This window comes from Bombina bombina, chromosome 2, assembly GCF_027579735.1.
Source record: "Bombina bombina isolate aBomBom1 chromosome 2, aBomBom1.pri, whole genome shotgun sequence".
Taxonomy (NCBI): domain Eukaryota; kingdom Metazoa; phylum Chordata; class Amphibia; order Anura; family Bombinatoridae; genus Bombina; species Bombina bombina.
In genome coordinates, this window is record NC_069500.1 from 851,054,923 (window position 1) to 851,068,288 (window position 13,366).

Sequence of the window (13,366 nt, forward strand, 5' to 3'; positions counted from 1 at the left end):
ATGGCAGCCTATGTAGCTCCAAAATGAATACATATCTTTCTGCATTTATGGTGCCCTCACAGATGTACAAGTTACCCACGCCATGGGCACTGACAGACAGACTCTGGCTTTTGGATGGTCCTTTTCCTCTTTGGTCCAGAGAACACAATGGCTATTTTTTCCAAAAACTATTTGAAATGTTGACTCATCGGACCACAGAACACGATTCCTCTGATTCCTCCTTGCCCTTTACACCCCGAGATTTGACCGGATTCCTTGAATCTTAATTATATTGTTCACTGTAGAAGGTGAAATGCCCAAAATCCTACTGATTTGTCTTTGGGGAATGTTGTTCTCAAAGTGTTGGATTATTCACTGACGCTTCTGTTGACTGATTGGCAAACCTCGACCCATCCTTGCTCTTGAAAAACTAGGCTTTTTGGAGGCTCTTTATATACTATGATTACATCATTGTCTCACCTTTTTCACATCACCTTCTTATTTCAACTTGTCACATCGCTATTAGTCCTTAATTGCCCCTGTCCCAACTTTTTTGGAATGTGTTGCAGTCATCAGATTTGAAATGAGTGTATATTTTCAAAAATACATTAAATTCACAAAGTAAATCATCAAATAATAATAATGTGTTTGAATATAGTACAGGGTGAATTGAATATTCAAATGACTGTTTGTTATTTGCATTTTCCATACTGTCCCAACTTTTTCGAAATTAGGGTTGTAACTTTAATTCTAGCAAACTTTTAGTTTTAGACTAGTATCTCAAGAATTGCTCAAATATTTATATATGGTCTTCTATTTTTTCCTTTTGTTTTTATTACAGAGTCTTGGCTATATAGTTTTAGATAAATCTGTGAATATCCTTAAAAGTTAAAATATGTTTGTAAGAGAAACAAGATGATTTAAAGATTTAAGATGCACAAATTATGCAAAAGTAAACATATAAATAAGCTATCAAATTATATTGTTGTCTCTTTCATAATGAAGTTTTATAGGGATATTAAAGGGGCAGAGGACCGTCATTTGTTATACCAACTTCAGAGTATAAAATGCATGGTAAAATGCTCCTTTGAGTTTATTTTTCTATATGCAATAGCTGTGTTGCAACCACAATTCATTGCAATGGGTTAGGCTTTTAGGGAGAGCAGACATGATTATCTATATTTCTATGAACACTTATTTTTTACAGGTCGGTTTACACAAAAGCTGGTACTTCGAAAAAACAATTAAAAATAAACATTTTAATAACTCTCTCTCTTGCCCCACTGGGACTGTAATTTATTTGGCAACTTCTTGTGCTTCATAGCTATTCTATAACCAGTTTTTAAGTACTTCAGTTTTTGGTATAGATAGGGACACAACAGACAAAATAAGCTGTTTCACATGACAAAATAAAGGTAAAGGAAACAAATAATTTAATACACTCGATCAGCTAAAATGAATCCCTAGAAATGCATTAAAGGGATATGAAACCCAACTTTTTTCTTTCATGATTCAGATAGCGCACGCAATTTTAACCAACTTTCTAATTTACTCCTATTAGTTTTTCTTCGTTCTCTTAGTATACTTTGTTGAATGAACAGCAATGCACTACTGGTTTCTAACTAAACACATGGGTGAGCCAATGACAATCGGTATATATATGCAGCCACCAATCAGCAGCTAGAACCTAGGTTCTTTGCTGCTCCTGAGCTTGCCTAGATAAACCTTTCAGCAAAGGATAAAAAGACAAGGAAGCAAAGTAAATAACAGAAGTAAATTGGAAAGTTTTTTAAAATTGAATTCTCTATCTGAATCATGAAAGAAAAAGTTTGGGTTTCATGTCCCTTTAAAGGTGGGAATATTTTACAGCACATTGCCCCTTTAAAATGCAAGGTAAAAATACAACAATTACAACATTCACCATGATATTGTTTTTATCCTCCTGTGTCTGCAGCTCTCACCAAAACTGTTCTCTTATTTTAATACATAACAGGTACTTAATTTCTGATTAAGTGCCTGTGAGGCAGGAAAACCGTTGGATTACAGCCAGTGAGGCCTATTTATTAAAGGTCTGTCGGACCTGATCCGACAGTGCGGATCAGGTCCGTCAGATCTCGCTGAATGCGGAGAGCAATATGCTGTCCGTATTCAGCATTGGACCAGCAGCTCTTGTGAGATTCAGATTCGCGACCAATCAGCCGCCAGCAGGGGGATGTCAATCAACCCGATCGTACTAAGAACAGGCGGACAGGATTATGGAGCAGCGGTCTTTAGACCGCTTCTTCACAACTGTTGTTTCTGGTGAGCCTGCAGGCTCAGCAGAAACACGGGCCCTCAAGCTCGGAGCTTGATAGCTTGATAGATAGGCCCCATTGTGTGTACATAGTAGTGTGTATCTTTCAACATGAATCAATAAACTTTGGAATTTTTACTTTACTATTTCCAAGCATGACACTGAGGGGCCCATTTATCAAAGGGCTTGCGGACCTGATCCGACACTGCGGATCAGGTCCGCAAGACCTCGCTAAATGCGGAGAGCAATACGCTCTCCGCATTTAACATTGCACCAGCAGCTCACAAGAGCTGCTGGTGCAACGCCGCCCCCTGCTGACTCGCGGCCAATCGGCCGCCAGCAGGGAGCTGTCAATCAACCCGATCGTATTCGATCGGGTTGATTTCCTGCGATTCCTGTCTGCCTGCTCAGAGCAGGCGGACAGGGTTATGAAGCAGCGGTCTTTAGACCGCTGCTTCATAAGTTGTGTTTCTGGCGAGTCTGAAGACTCGCCAGAAACACGGCCCTTCAAGCTCCGTACGGAGCTTGATAAATGGGCCTGTGAGCCTCCTTCTACTATTGCAGATTAATCTGTGTGGAGTTGGTGTTCGGGAGACGCTACAGAGTTTGGAAGGCTTGGCATTATTTCCCTAACAAGTACCCATGGACTGAATTCTACATACGTCTCAATGTGGGGGGGGGGGGGGAGTGACTGTCTTTTCTCTGCACAACAGACACCAACCCATGTCGGATTAACACTCACGGAGAGAACACCAGGTGACTTGGATTTAGACTTTGGTCCAAAATACTTAGTAAGATCTTTTCCCAGCATGGAGGACACTGAAGTCAATTCATTTACACACGGATGGGGATTTGTTACACCCACATGTAATCATACCGTTCATGAGTGCGATTGTTAGAAGTTACTGACCATCGATCATATAGTTTTAAACTTTCCAATTTACTTCTATTATCTAATTTGCTTCATTCTCTTGCTTTCCTTTGTTGAAGGAGCACTGATTTAAAGCCAATGACAAGAGGCATACATGCACAGCCACCAATCAGCATCTTCTGACTCCTATGTATACTTTTCAATACAAAGATAAAAAAACAAATGAGATAATAGAAATAAATTGGAAAGTTATTTTAAATTCCATGTTTTATCTAAATCATGAAAGAAAAAAAATTGGGCTTCGTGTCCCTTTAAACCATGTTATGAATGCCACAGATCAGTAGTATAGCTGGCTTTTTTTACAGTTTAGCCTGCAAAACAGAGAGGGGAAGCTTTAGATTTTTTAGTTTTACTAAATATAAAACGCCTTCAAGAATAGTAGATGAATGAATCTGCTACAACTGCACAGCTCATGCTCTGTATTGTGCTAATACAGAATATAAAAAAGAATATTGATTTTGAATGGGCACTAATTCTGTCATAGGGTGAGAGAATAGTAAGTGGCCGATTTATCAGGATGATTTATCATGATGCTGTAGCGGATCATGTCCGCCTGACATTGAATTTAACATTGCACAAACATTTCTAGTGAAATGCTTGTGTAATGCCGCCCCCTGCACATTCGCGGCCAATCAACCTGATCGGATCTGATCGGGGTGATTGCTATCCGCCTCCTCAGAGGTGGGGAATAAGTTAAGGAGCAGCGATCTTACGAGCGTCCACTGCTTCATAAATCGACCTCTATGGGTTCAAAATATGAGAACAGATTTAAAGAGAGGAAAAACAACAGCACAATCAGTAGAAACCATTCTATAGATCAGAGGTTTAGTGGATTTTTTTTGAGTTTTAGGTGCCCATAATCCAGGGTTAGCAGATGCTTTTACATGCGGGAGGTCTGATTTGTCAAATGTATTCCAGCTGCTTATAGTAAAGGAACTAGTAGATCACACTGACAATCCTGAAAAGCAAGTATATAGACATGTGCATTCAGCTATTTTCAGTCTTATCTGAAAGCTGAAGATGGTGGCCGCAAGTGGCATTTGTCAATAGGAATGCATTCAACTTCAGTGTACGGCGGTGAAAGTATGAAGAGGAGACTCCGCGCCGGATGTCTTCCAGGATAGCTCCGCGCCACCGGGATGAAGATAGAAGACATCCCCGAGATGGATGAAGACTTCTTGCAGCCTGGCTGAAGATGGATGTCCGGACTTTAGGAACCGTGAGTAGATTTTATGGGGTTAGTGTTAGGTGTTTTTTTTTTATTTTTTTTGTGTGGGTGTTTTATTTTATTAGATTAGGGCTTTGGGCAATTGTAAAAGAGCTGATTGCCCTTTTAAGGGCAGTAAACGAGCTGAATGCCCTTTTAAGGGCAATGCCCATACAAATGCCCCTTTATAGGGGCAATGGCTAGTTAAGGATTTTTTAGAGTTAGTTTTTTTATTTTGGGGGTTGGTTGGGTAGGGGGGGGTTACTTTTATGGGGGGACTTAGTAATTTTTAAGGTAAAAGAGCTGTTTAACTTAGGGTAATGCCCTACAAAAGGCCCTTTTAAGGGCTATTGGTAGTTTATTGTAGGTTAGGGGGTGTTTTTATTTTGGGGGGGCTTTTTATTTTTATAGGGCTATTAGATTAGGTGTAATTGTTTTTATTTTTGATAATTTTGTTTATTATTTCTTGTAAGCTTCCAGTTTTTTTTATTATTCGTAATTTTGTGTTTATAATTTTTTGTAATTTTTGATTTTTTAAATTTTTTCGTAGTGTTAGGTTTTTGTCTTATTTTAATTTAGGTTTTTAATTGGTAGTATTTTTTTTATTTTATTAGAATAGTTATGTTGGGTTAATTTATAGTTTAAACTTATTTTTTTTTTTTTTCATTTCACAGGTTTTAATTTTTTTAAAGATAGTTATATGGTCATTTTAATTTAAAGTTAGGGACAGTTTGCTGTAAAATTATTTTCCCCTTAATGTGTTCCCCTTGAATTCTACCAGCTGCAGTGTATAAAATGTAAAATACATTGCTCCTTTATGCTTCTTTTTGCAAAAGAAATAGCTGGATTTGCTCTTTGATACCACAGCCTATCACAATAGGCTTAACTTACTGACAGATCAGATCTCGTTATCTTATCACTCAAATGTTTCCCTTTCTTATCTCTGTCTCCGTACCACAATACTTAGAAAATTAACATTTTTGAGCTATATCTCTTCCACCTTTCACTGTGATTGTAATTTATTCTGCTGTCATAGTTTCTCAATAGCCTATACCTAGGTATAGAAACTTTCAGTATAGGTAGGGATACTACAGCCTAAATCAGCCATTTCAAATTATCATTGGGAACTAATTAAAGGAGAGAAAGTTTAGGGCTAAACGAAAGTTTTGGGGTAAACTCTCCCTTTAAGATGAGCCTATAAATTGCTGAATACAGTTTCTCATTGGATGTATTAGGCTACCATGTTTGCAGAATGAGAAATAGAAGATAACAAGAGGTAAATTGCAAAGTTTTATCACATAATCATTCAGGAAAGAGTACTTTTGAAGGAAAATGCCTTTAGGCAGTTATCTAACTACACAATGAAAAAGATAGCCCTGCCGCTTGTGAAAAATACATTGGGTGGCTAGTGGAGTTTTTTGGATATATATATATATATATATATATATATATATATATATATATATATATATATATATATTTATTACAAATAAAGTAATTTATTCTGGAATTCGTATATACATTTATACACACAGATACAAACACAAACAGTTTTAATTTAAGAGAAAGTAGTTAAGTACAAAGAAATTTATAGGAAACAAAAAATTACAATTAATCTTTTTTTTTCTCTACAAAATGTATGATCATCAATGTGTGGTGAAGCCCAGCAAAATTGTAAACTTGTATTATATTCAGCAATATAGAATGTGTCAGATTCAATACATCTTATCTTTAATTAGCAGTAGTAAATGTGTTATACATTTTACCTTAATATTATTTAGTAGTTTTATTGACATGATGTTTTACCTCTCTGCCAAAATGAATATTATAAAAATGCAAGTAACAAAACTATTTATTACGCCTTATTAAAGTGCACACTATAAAATTATACTAGCTCCCATTTTTTTCTTCCAAATTAAAATTATGAGCCAAAAATGTTCAGTAAAATCATTTTTTATTTGTTTTTTATGAGTTCCTATGTGATTAAAACTGAGATGGAATTAAGTAAAGCAAATGGAAGGAAGGTGCGTTACATGACTGTAATTTAGTTTGTAGTTTGTAATGTGATGTCAAATTAGATGTTGCATGAAGAAAAATATATTCCTCGCTTGTCAACAAAACACACCTGAGGTAAAATAGAACTTTCTTAACTTCATTTTTGAAAACTGTATTATTATTAATTGTGTTTGTATTATTAATTCCCTAGCACTAAAAAATACAAGTAGAAGCAGAATAAAACGAGTCTGGCTTAGAAGAGTTTATTGCCATTATCGGCTCTAATACAAGCAACACCCTAATTGAAAGTTATACATTAGGTCCCTTAACAAAGCTGTTCTTTCCGTCTTTGAATGTGTATAGCTAATTACTGGCGCTAAAGGGACATACTAATGCAAAAATTATACACGCTCTTATTCTTTAATGCATATCATTTTTGCATTACTGACCCTGAGGTAACCAAGTTTAATCCCTATTTTTCCTTTGCTGCAGAAGTTAGACAGATGGCTAAATTCTACAGCTCCTCCACTTAAAGGGATATTAAACAGAGCTCTTTTAGTAAAAACAAATATGTTAAACCAAAGTAAACATCAAAAGAAACAGATTGTGTAAAACACTACGGAGCATGAACAAACCAGACATGCATTGTCTCTCTGCCATTATCTGAATTGTAAACCAGCTCAAGTTACTCTAGAACACTGGCTTTCAAACCTGTCCTCAGGACTCTCCCAACAGACCAGGTTTTCAGGATTACCTTGGATAAGAGCAGATAAAATAACAATTTTTACTAATGAACTGATTATGCTCCAGGTCAAAGGGAGGTCTAAGGACAGGTTTGAAAACCAGTGCTCTAGAAGATTTATGACATTTAGCTAGATAAGCCTTCCTGTAGAGACTGTGACAGGAAGTAATGGACAATGCACAAATAAAGTTTAAAAAAAAGAAATAAAAAGTAAAACACAGGTATTTTTAAAATTAAGACTAATACATATTGCAATGATATAACCCACTGCTTAGTGCATTTTTCTTACGACAACAAAACAAATTGTAATTCCCTGGGAGTGAGCTACATTGAGTTTAATGGTGCGACCGGGTCGGCTGTTACTAGACAGTGTGCCGCGTGACATTAGAGCCAGGAGCAGCGTTATACAAAATTCTAAGTTCTTGCTAAAAATTATTTGAAATACTTTGTTTTATAAACTTGGCGCTAAAATAATGTTATATAATTCTTGCACTATGTCCTTTAAAGGGACTGTAAACTTAAAGGGACTTAACGGGACTGTTTTTATTATTTTTCTTACTTTTACTGTAATTTAAGAATAGGAACAGATTCACCATTACTGAAAACTGAAACAGCACATGGCAGGCCTCACAAGCCTAACCTTAGCACATATTTCTTAGACATGTGCGGCCACAAACATGTTGTTTCGTACTAAATGTTTGTTCAGAATATTCAGGGAAATTTGTTTCCCAGAATTTTCAGTGGCTGCACTATTTAGTATTCGTTTAATTTAAAACTAATACTGAATTGTCATTGAAACGAATGTAAATGTTGCAAAGCTACAGGTGAAAATTTCTTCTGTAGCTACAATACTTACCTCAAAGGAATAGGAAAATTAAAATGAAACTTGCGTGATTCTGATAGAGCCTGTGATTTTAAGACACTTTTAAGTTCACTTCTATTTTCAAATTTAATTTGTTCTCTTGGTATCCCTTGGTAAAAATGAATATGCACATATCGTACACTAGTGGGAACTAGCTGGTGATTGGTACCTACATTTGTCTCTTGTGATTGGCTAACTAGATGTGTTCAGCTAGCTGCCAGTAGTGCAATGCTGCTCCTTCAGCAAAGGATAACAAGAGAATGAAGCTAATTTAATAATAAAAGTAAATTGAAAAGTTGTTTAAAGAAAATGTTGTGATTTCCTGTCCCTTTAAGGTTTTTTTTAAGTATTAACTGCTTTAAAAAAAAAAAAAAAAAGTAAATAAATGAATACTGAGGATTTTCATCATTTTTCTTTTTCTTTATTTTCGGTGGTGCATTCATTCAGATATTAATTTCGTTGAAACAAAACAAAAATCTGATTTTAATGACGAATGTGCAAATTGGAGATTGCTCTTTAAGAAAGAAGACATCACTAGGGATAAACATGGGAAAAATATTTTAAATACATTTTTTTATGTAAGAACCCTTAAAACCCCTTCTACCTTATGAAAACTAGTTTGACATATAGCCTAGGAAGAAAAAGAAGAAAGGTAGGAACAAGAAAGAATATGAGCAAGAACAAATTAGCTGGGGAAAAAGAGCAGCATACTCAAACTACGGCCAAAAAATAATAATTAATGGTCGGTTCTCATGGACTCTCATCACCATGAAAGAAACATAATTTATATCTCACATGATAAATGAATTTCTTTCATGGTGGCGAGAGTCCACAAGCTGTTACATATGGGATATACATTCCTAAAAATACTATAAAACCCCTCCCAACTCAGTCATACCTCACTCACTCATATCAAGAGAGGATTTGAGATATTTCTATCATGGCTAGCGAACTGTGAGTTCCCCCTTGATGATTGACATAAGCTACTGCTGTAACATTGTCTGTCTGAAAACAGAGATAAGGCTTCCTTTTCAATAGAGGCCAAGCCTGAAGGGAGATAAGGCTTCATTTCTTACTCTTGCTTCCAGCGTGTAATATGGCACACAAACCTGATGATAATTTTATGCGTCCGTTTTGACGTGCGCTTCTGGCGTGTTTTATGGTGCGCGAACCCAATGAGCATTTTATGCGTCAGTTTTTACGTGCATTTCTGGTGTGTTATATGGTGCGCCAACTCGACGAGCATCCTATGTTGTTATGTCAGTTTTTGAAAAAATATTTGCGCAAAAAAAAACAAACCATGGGGGAATAGTAAGTATCTGTCCCAGCACTATACATACACATATACATATATTTTTAAACTTTAAAAGTGCCCATACACATAGCTGTGAGTGTCTATTAAAAAAATACATACTTACCCATAGACACTCGTCCACTTAGTAGCAGACAGCCAAACCAGTACTGAAACATATCAGCAAATGTAATGGAATAGGAGTATAATGTAGATCTGTAAAGGGAGGCAGAAGACGATTCCCTTTGACCGAATTTACAGAGAACCTATGAAGGATTTCCCATGAGGTGAATTTTTTTTTATCAAGAGGCAGTACTCCAATTACATCCCTCTAACAAGCAGTGTACTCTGAGGGGAACTGGGCTTCAATATGCTCTGCAGAACCTTCCACTGAAGAAATCAAGCACATCATCATGCTTCAACCACCTCCAACTGAGGCAATGTAAAAAACTAATATATGATTGAGGTGGGAGGGGTTTTATAAGATTTTGAGGTTTGGGAAATGTTGCTGCTTCCTGGTAGTAATGTGTATCCCATATTTATTTATTTATTTATAAAATATTTTACCAGGATGGATACATTGAGATTTCTCTCATTTTCAAGTATGTCCTGGGTCCACAAAACATTGCATTGATACAATAGGGTACAATAAAATACAAAAACAATATTAATACATAACATATGCAAACTTTAACATAGAACAGGTAGGAAATATATAATCAACCATGACAGGTGCATTCTGTTTTAAGATATGTAGAGAGGGATCTCTTAAAGGGACAGTATACACTCATTTTCATATAACTGCATGTAATAGACACTACTATAAAGAATAATATGCACAGATACGGATATAAAAATCCAGTATAAAACTGTTTAAAAACGTACTTAGAAGCTGTCAGTTTGGCTCTGTTGAAAAGGTAGCTTGAAAGCCCACTGCAAGTGGCAAATAAGACACTCCCCCCCTCCCCCTTCTTTTACATATGAAAATACCCTAATACACAAACAGCAGCAAGCTGGAGAAGGTAGATGACGGTATTCACATAAAACTTTGGGGCTTGGTTAGGAGTCTGAAAATCAGAGCGATGTTATTTAAAAATAAGCAAAACTATACATTTATTTAAAAAAAACACTTTATGGGCTATATAAATAGATCATCTACAAAACATTTATGCAAAGAAAAAATGAGTGTATAATGTCCCTTTAAAGGATATTAGGCTTGGGGAAGGTTTGAAAGTGGAGGATCAAGCTGCTTTCTTTTTGTATGGAAGCAAACTAAATAATGTGCTGGTACTGGATCAGAGGTTATGGGAGGTGGGAACAGCCTGGGAGAACACCTGCCTCCTGATTCGGTCAGGAGAAGTGGAGAGAATCCAATCAAGCAGGGTGTGGTTATGGCTTTTAATGTTTATGCGAGTTGGGGAGGAGATTAATTGTGTTAGCTGCAAAGTCTTAAACAGCGAGCAAGAACTATTATTTTTAGGATTCAGCCAATTAATATTAAAATCTCCAAAGACCAAAATTTCACTTTTTCGGTTTTGAGCTATGGTTTCACTAAGGAAATGGGCTATGTCAGAAAGAGAATGCACAGGGGAGCTAGGTGGGCGGTAGATTCCTGCAACAATTATTGATTTACTGCACGGAATCTCAATTGTGCCAGAAATGAAATCAAAGGTGGTAGGAGAGCTACATTTTTGTTATGGAATTGTCAACATAAATTACAATGCGCCTCCTCTTTTTGCTCTGTCATTTCTATGGCATGAATACCCATGTATTGCAATGGCAGAGTCAGGTATATGTAACAGCTCGTGAACTCTCGCCACTTATATGAAAGAAAATTAATTGATCAGGTAAGCATAAATTATGTTTTCTTTCATAAAGGTGGTGAGAGTCCATGATTCATTACTCCTGAAAAACTAATAGCTGAGCTGAGAAGTCAACGAGTAATGCAGATGGGACAAGCCTTATTATTCCATTCTATTTAGTGTTTGTTTTTTTACATACATACTTTTTTTAATTAAATGCCAGATACACACACAACAATATTTAATGGGCTAGATTTATTAATGCTGAGGTGTACAGGGGCGCGTATACGCGCCCCTGTACGCCTCAGCTCGCCTGTGGCGGGGCGAAATTACCCACAGATATTTGTCATTGCATACGAGCGCAATTTTGCGCTTGCGTGCAATCCCGCCCCCTGCCCGCGCACAGCCAATCACGCGCGGGCAGGAGCTGTCAATCTCCTCGGTCGGACCCGACTGAGGAGATTGAATTTCGCCACAATAGAGGTGGCGAAGATGTTAGAGAAGCAGCGGTCTGGTGACCGCTGCTTGATAAATCATGGCGAGCAACTTCTTGAGAGAACTTGCAGCCGTAGAGGCTTGATAAATCGAGCCCTTAATGTCCAGAAACAACTGCCCGAAGGCCTTTCCTACCAAAAGCTGCTTCAAAAGAAACAAAAACATAATGATGGTAGAATTTGGTAAAGGTATAGAAGGAAGACATTGGGGGATATTTATCAAAGCCTCAACTTTGTTGCATTCGCCAACACCAATAAGCTCGCCTAATATGTAGTTCTACTACATATAAAACAACATGTAGTAGAGGTCTGAAGGCCCATCATTACAGAACACGCTTGTAATGATATTCAAGTAGCATGGGGATTGAGATACAGAAACATAAATGGAACCACTATTAGCAAAATGCTTGTAGCTGTGGCAGATAAGATTATGTGCTTTGGGAAAAGATTTTTCACACACTGTTGGGGATAATTTGCAGGTATTTACTGTCTTCAGACTAAGACCATACCCAGCATTATTAGCTGCTAGACGTTCAGCTAAAAATATAATATAACCAATGACAAAATGTAGCCAATCACAAGAGACAAATGTGTGCAGGCACCAATCACCTGCTAGCTCCCACTAGTGTAGGCTATATGCGTATTCTTTTTCAATAAGGGATACCAAGAGAAGGAAGCACGTGAAAATAGAAGTGAATTTAAAAGTGTCTTAAAATGACATGCTCTATCTCAGAGTTTCCCACACCCGGTCCTCAGGATCTTTACTCAGGCCAGATATTCATTATATATTAAAGGGCCATAATACCCAAATGTTTAAACACTTGAAAGTGATGCAGCATAGCTGTAAAAAGCTGTTTAGAAAATATCACCTGAACATCTCTATGTAAAAAAGAAAGATATTTTACCTCAAAAGTTCCTAAGTAGCCACCTCCCATTGTAAAGGATTTCTAAGCAGCATTTTAGTATGTCTGTCCCGGGACAACTGAAAGGATGATCTTCGTGCACTCTCATATTATTTCACCAATCAGGTAAAGGAAGCTTACTATGAAATCTCATGTGAGTTAAGTCAAATCTCATGAGATCACAGTAAGAGTTCATGACCTCAGCACTGCTGATGCTGATTGGCTGCTGTTCATTTCTTCATTTTTTTTCATTTTTTTTACCTGCAGCTGGGAGCAGCTGAGTATAACTTTTTACACAGAACTTACTCTGGTGAGCTGAGGAAATTGTGAGGTCAAATATCTTCCTTTTTTACATAGAGATGCTCAGGTGATATTTTCCTGTCAGCTTTTTACAGTTATACTGCATCAGTTTCAAGTGATTTAGCATATGAGTATTATGTCCCTTTAACTAGAGCACAGGCGAAATAATCAGCTTGATGGGTGAGTGCAGGTTAGTAACCATGGTTACTGATCAGCTGATTATTTCACCTGTGCTCTAGTTAAGATATAATGAATATCTGGCCTGAGGAATGGGTTTTGGAAATTCTATCTGAATCATGCAAGTTTAATTTTGACTTTCCTATCACTTTAATTTGTTTTGTTTTTATACTATTTGTTGTAAATGCTCCTTATGCTAGATCTAAGGAGCCTTTCTTTTACAAAAATTATATTCCATGGATTTTTTTTATTCACTGGAGGTTTTTTCTTGTAATAATATTGATTAGTGGTTCTCCACTAATTGCTTTATCTGGGAACCTACCACTAGCACATGTTGTTAAAGGGACACTGAACCCAAATGTTTTTCTTTCGTAATTCAGATAGAGCATGG

The 13,366-nt window shown here is 36.7% G+C and overlaps 1 protein-coding gene across 1 annotated transcript in view; it reads right to left on the bottom strand.

Moving 5' to 3' along the window:
* Positions 1-13,366, bottom strand: part of LOC128649747 (phospholipid-transporting ATPase ABCA1-like) — a 2,013,556-nt gene that overhangs the window by 911,651 nt on the left and 1,088,539 nt on the right. The window lies entirely within an intron of this gene.